Here is a 6,175-nt window from a genome sequence, read left to right as displayed (position 1 = left end):
AAGTAGATCTGACAGCATTTTTCTGCGTGTCTGTTGAGTTTGCTGATCGGATTAGGATGGTTTCTATCTAAAAGATATACTTCTACCCGATTTGCACGAGCTAGACCCTCAAAAATGTTTTCTTTTCCCAGAGCCACTCTTAGTAGCTTGACCAGTTACCTTTTCAGTTTTCTCTTTCTCTTGTGTACTCTTTTTCACTGCCCATTTTGATTCTATCCTTTCTAGTTCTAGGGTTTGTGAAATCAATTCAGAAAAATTCTGGTGTCGGAACCCTGCCACTTGCATTCTCAAGCTAGGCCTTAACCCAGCCTCAAATCTTTTACACCAGTCTCTGGGGGTAGAGACTAAGCTTCCAGCATAATGGCTTAGCCTTGAAAAGTCTCGCTCATACTCTACTACAGTTCTATCCCCTTGCTTCAACCTTAAAAACTCTTGCAGCTTCATGTCTACATAAGTATCGGGGACCCACTTTTGTCGAAATTCCCTTAAAAAGTCTGCCCATGTAAGGACTGGTGGCTCTACCAGACTGTATGGGATGGTCTTCCACCACTCATATGCATCCCCTTGCAGGAGTGATACTGAATATTCGAACTTCAACTCTTTAACACACTGTAGTTTTCTGAAAACCCGTTCCATCCTCTCTAAACACTGTTCTGCTTCCAGTGGATCCACTGTTCCTGAATTCTGTAGCCCCAAATTTCATTAATTTCTCATATTGCCGAGCCAGAGGCTGTGGTTGTGCTACAGGTTCTTGTGTCTGTGCTTGAGGTGGCACATTTCCCACCATTTGTTGAAAGAACGCAGCCATCTGCTGTGCAAACTGAGCAGGGAACTGCGGTGCTTGAGGAGGAGCTGGAGTGGCTGACCCACTCACATTCTGGAGTGCTGGGACTTCTCCTCGGGCCTCAGCCTCGACAGATTGCTCTATGGAATGATCTCCCTCCTCCATTTCGTTTTCCAGAAATTTTCTACTCTCTGATAACAAACACAAGGAGGTTGACCTCCATTAGGGCATATTCATGATGTAAATATGTCATATATATCAAACATTTGAGCAATTGTATTTACCGACAAAATATTTCAAATTCACAGTTCAAAATTTATTTTAAAACCTTGCTCTGATACCACTAAACATGTCACACCCTACTCCTCGTAAGATGTAACATGTTCCCATAATACACCTAATGAATTACTGTACTTCACCTATCGGTAACCCATTAAATATACTACAAGGGATTTTAAAACAATTTTCATTCATTTTGGAATTGGTGGGTAAAATTTTCTTTTTCAAATTTTAAAACCTTCATTTAAAGTCCAAACATAAATCAAATTTTTGGATATTTAAAATCTTCGTAATTTTTACAAAAATTTCGGCAGAGTGCTGTCTGTATTTTGAGAAAATAGTTCTTCAAAACCTAAAAATAGAAACACTCCCAATATATTTCTCAATCACAACTCCATTTGCAACCACCAAACTTCAAATCAATAGCAATAGCAACACTTCAATTCAAAATCCAAATTTCAAATCAAGAATTAATATCTCAAAACATTTCATAACTCATGCATTTTGCATTTTAAATCATTAATTTACAATCATAAACTAATTTACAGATGCAAAATCTCTAAAATAATATTATTATAATTTTATTTGTATAACTGCTCAAATTACAGAGATACATATGCATAATATCATATTTACATCAAACTAAACTACCAGGGTATAGATAATACTCGTACAAAAATTCTTCAATTGTGCTTCTTTCTAATTGTAGTAGCTCGCTCTACTGCTATGTCCTTTTCTCTATCTGCGACAGCAAGTTAAAGCTGTCGCTGAGTATATAAATACTCAGTGGTGCACAATAAAATATAAAATGCATAATAGAAAACAATTATGAACAAATCATCATTCAAAAATCTCATAATCACATTTCACAATTTTTTTTTTCTCAAATCACATTTATAACAAATCATAATTTTCAAAACTTAATATAGCACAACTTGTTCAAACAATTTAATAAACATAGTGTTGCCAAATAATAACACAACTTAGGCTATGACACAAAATTTTTGAACATGCCGTGTGTACATCACGACAAGGCAAACACCCCACTAATCGAAATTAATGAGGGAGGTGGCTAGCTAGTTAATGAGTACTCATCCACACTCACCCCTCAGACTGGGAATCCAGAGAGGGAGGAAACTGATCAAATATCATACTCACCCCACAAGTGGAGGAGGAACATATTAGTATTGTCATGCCAAGTGTGAATTAAAAACAATTTAAATCAAGTTATTCAAATATTTCATATAATTCACAAATCATATTTCATTCCAAACTTTTCATTTACAAAGTAGGCAACAAACTATTTTTCAAATAATATTTTTAAAGCCATAACTAAATTCAAAACCATATTGTTCAAATATTTCATACAAATCAATAATTAATTTTCATTCTAAATTTCCATTGTAAAATAGGCGACACAACATTCTCGAAATTCATAATGAACAAAAACATTCATAATGTATAACAAATCAATTTCCATTATGAAAACTAAAATTTAAAATTTTTGTGCACAAACACAATCAATTTTCAAAATCAAATTTCCATTAAAAAGTGGCAACACCATAGTTCTCAAAACCCATAATTAACACAATGCATACAAATCAAGTTTTCAGTGGGAAAACAATAATTTAAAGTTATTGTGCACAAACCTGAACTTAATCACCTCTAGGCCTTCCGGGTCATTTTTAGCTGAAACACAAAATTTATAGTGTTTCAGTACCTTATTTCATAGTAAATCCAATAATTAATTCATAAATACTTAATTCTAGCCCAAATATGCTTAAACTAATATTCTTGAAAATTTTCATTTTGGAGTTACTATTCATGGTACTATTTAAGTCAATTTGTTGACTTTCTAAGGCTTAATAGGTATGGAAACTTCAACTTCACCCACATACCACATTTTGGTTACTAAATTTGTTGGTTTTGGTTGTTTACTCAAATTCTAAGTCTTTTAGGCAAATTTGTAAATTTTTAGTTTTTGTGTCATAAGTTGCACTGTTCCATTGGTTACTTTACTGTTAGAATTTGGTAAAACTTCCTTCATAGAAAATGTTCCCTATTGTATTAAGTTTATTCTCCTTTTTGAATCACTCCAATTGGAGGTTTGTAGCTCAAGTTATAGCCATTTGAACCATGGCTGCCGGATTGGACTCAACTCAGAATTCTGGGCAATTTTTGGTTCTGGCAGTTTTGGGTCACCAACTTTGGGTGGCCAAACGACTTGGTTAATGTCATAATTTTGGTTTGTGTTCTTCATGAAAGTTTTAGGTCTATATCTCATCTAACCACTGGTAAAATTTTAGGTCATTTTGACCTGCCTAGCTCAAGTTATGGCCAAATAAACAGATGTTCATTTGGTCAGTTTATACAGGGATAGACTGAGATTTTCCAAGTTTGGTCAATTTATTCACTATGTTTTGGTCACTTTTTGGGCATGCTTCCTTGAAAATTGTGTCATTTAGTGTCTATTTTCATTCCCAATTGGTCTCATACCAATTGGACTTGTAAAATTTCATTTCTGGTCCTTCAAAGTTGACTTGGTCATGCTGCTAATAGCATGACCACATTGAGTCCGGATTTAGTTTCAACTCCAACACTTTCAACACACTTCGTTTGGTCACAAATGACCATTTTTCACTTCAAACTAGATCAACTACATCATTTCACCATTTCTCCAAATTTTGTCTCCCAAACCCTAGGTCCAAAACCCTAATTTCCATGTTTAGTTCATTTGTTGAATTATAAATGCATATTTAGTACTCATACACTTAACCACACTTAACTAATTCATAATTTGCATCAAAATCATCCATTCTCAAACCTAAACCCTAGCTGGTCAAATTTCCCTTTAATTCCCCAACAATTATTTTCTTTTAATTTTAAGTTAATATCTAAGTTACTTGAGCTAAACACATAAATAAGAAACCAAAATTTTCAAAGTAAATTGCTTGCCTCTACTTGAATTTCAATTCTTCATTTTCACTCCCTTATTCCCTTTCTTTCCTTCTTCTAAAGCTTCCTCAAGTTGAACTAACAAGTTTTTATGGTTTATTTTGGGGTCAACGTGGATTGAAGTGGTTGGAAGAAAGCTTAAACTCAAGCTTCAATGGAGTTCTTCAATGGAGAGGTGAGGGAAAAGTGGGCGGCACACTAGGAAAAAGAAGACCAAAAATGATTTTTTTTTCATTTCTTTTTTGTTATTTTATGTCTCATTAACAAGAATTGACTTGGTCAATTTGGGTAGGCAAATTAAAATTGTATTTTGACATCATGATGATGTCATCCAATAAGGTAAGTATGAGGTAATAAACTTTTTTTCAATTTTCTTTTTCTTTTATATTTATTTTTTTTATTAGTTCTTTAGTTTAATTCCCGACTCTGAAATTTTTCTTTCTCCGATTTTATTTGACAGCTAGGTCAGGAGTCAGCTCTCGAGGTCAATTGACCAAATTGTCCCTCGCCGGTTCAACCCGGTTTGCAAATAATTCAATATTTCTTCCGGCTCCCTGACCTAATTATTTGACTGGCTTAACAGTTCTTTTTTGTGATTTTCTCTTTTCCACTGTGTTCGTAATAGTCCTAAGGACCACAGCGTCACATTTTACTATTCAAAATTTGAGTTTAAATCGACTTCGCAGTCGTTCCCAAGAAGGTCACCCATCGCTGTGACTCTCGGCTCGTTTAACTTCTTGTGTTCTGTTTTTCTTATTTGTACTTAACTAATTGACAATTACTAATTATTTGTGTTTATAGCTTATCTAGTTGTCTTAAGTGTGGTCCTAATCCCCTTAATTGTCCGGACTGACTTCGGTCACCGGAACAGTAAAATATACCTAGCTATACAAATAGGGGTGTTACAGTTTGAATGTGATTCAAATCTGAATTTTTAAATTTGTTTGAATGTGATTCAAATCTAAATTTTTAAATTTGTTTGAATGTGATTCAAATATGAATTTTTAAATTTGTTTGAATCATATTCAAATCTGGATTTTTAAGTTGAATATGAGATATTCAATTTAGTTTAAGTATGTATGTTCTATTTAATTGTTAAATAGTGATATGCATGATGGATGATCATGGACTATAAAAGACCAATGTGATTGAATTTATTTCTTTTATGTTTCTTTGGGTTGTAAATTAATTAATTTATTTTAATTTATTTTTGGGCATGTATTATTAAGGTTGTAATAATTTTGGGTTATAATTTCATTTATTTAGTTCTTGTAAATTCACCTTGGTATGCCAAGGATTACTATGTAATATTGGATTGCAAGAAGATCAAGGAGGTCAAGAGCATTGGTGGGACCAGTGGGAGAAATTCAAGATTAAATGTTGATTATGTACTCCTTCAACAACTCTTGTAAAATGAATGAATGAAATGCACCTAGGAATGCCCTAATTCAATTCTTGATGGCTCAGAATTGAATCTCTTAGAAAGTCCATGATCATACCATATTTACTGTTTATCCATTAACGCATGAGATATATGAAAATGTATGCAAGTATATGATAGATGCATGCTAAATCGATAATATGCAAAGTGAGACCTTAATAGTAATTAGGATGACCACAAAATCTTCCAAACAAATGATTAAGTTGGAAATGGTATAATTAAAGTAATTATGACATGGGCCCTCCATTGAGGCAATTATTTTAAGAAATTTTAAATACTTGCATAAGATGCAGTTAATTTAAGAGATTTTCTTAAGAATAATTGTTAAGTATGAGATGTTGTCAATATGTAAATGGTTTGGTGGCCAGTATTAGATGTACCTAAGGACATTAAAATTATTTGCATAATTACTGGCTCAGTGGGATCAACTTAACTAATGCAAGATAAGTCAATAATGGATGTACCTGAGACTTTGAGCATTAGGGGCTAGGTAAAGGATTGAACCTCACATGAGATGTGATGGGTAAGGAGTTGCTCACTTATAGTTTATTGTAATTCCAATAATGGATGTACTTGAGGATGATCAATAGAATTATAAGAATTCAATCACCCACTAGAAATCCATCCAACTAGAATTTTCGTTTTCTACTTTGGAAGTGTAGGATTCGCTAAGTTAGTGGGAGGACCAATTTGATTAAAAGACCATAATCATTTTG

The sequence above is a fragment of the Hevea brasiliensis genome, chromosome 10, assembly GCF_030052815.1.
Source record: "Hevea brasiliensis isolate MT/VB/25A 57/8 chromosome 10, ASM3005281v1, whole genome shotgun sequence".
Lineage (NCBI taxonomy): Eukaryota > Viridiplantae > Streptophyta > Magnoliopsida > Malpighiales > Euphorbiaceae > Hevea > Hevea brasiliensis.
This window is presented reverse-complemented; position numbering follows the sequence as displayed.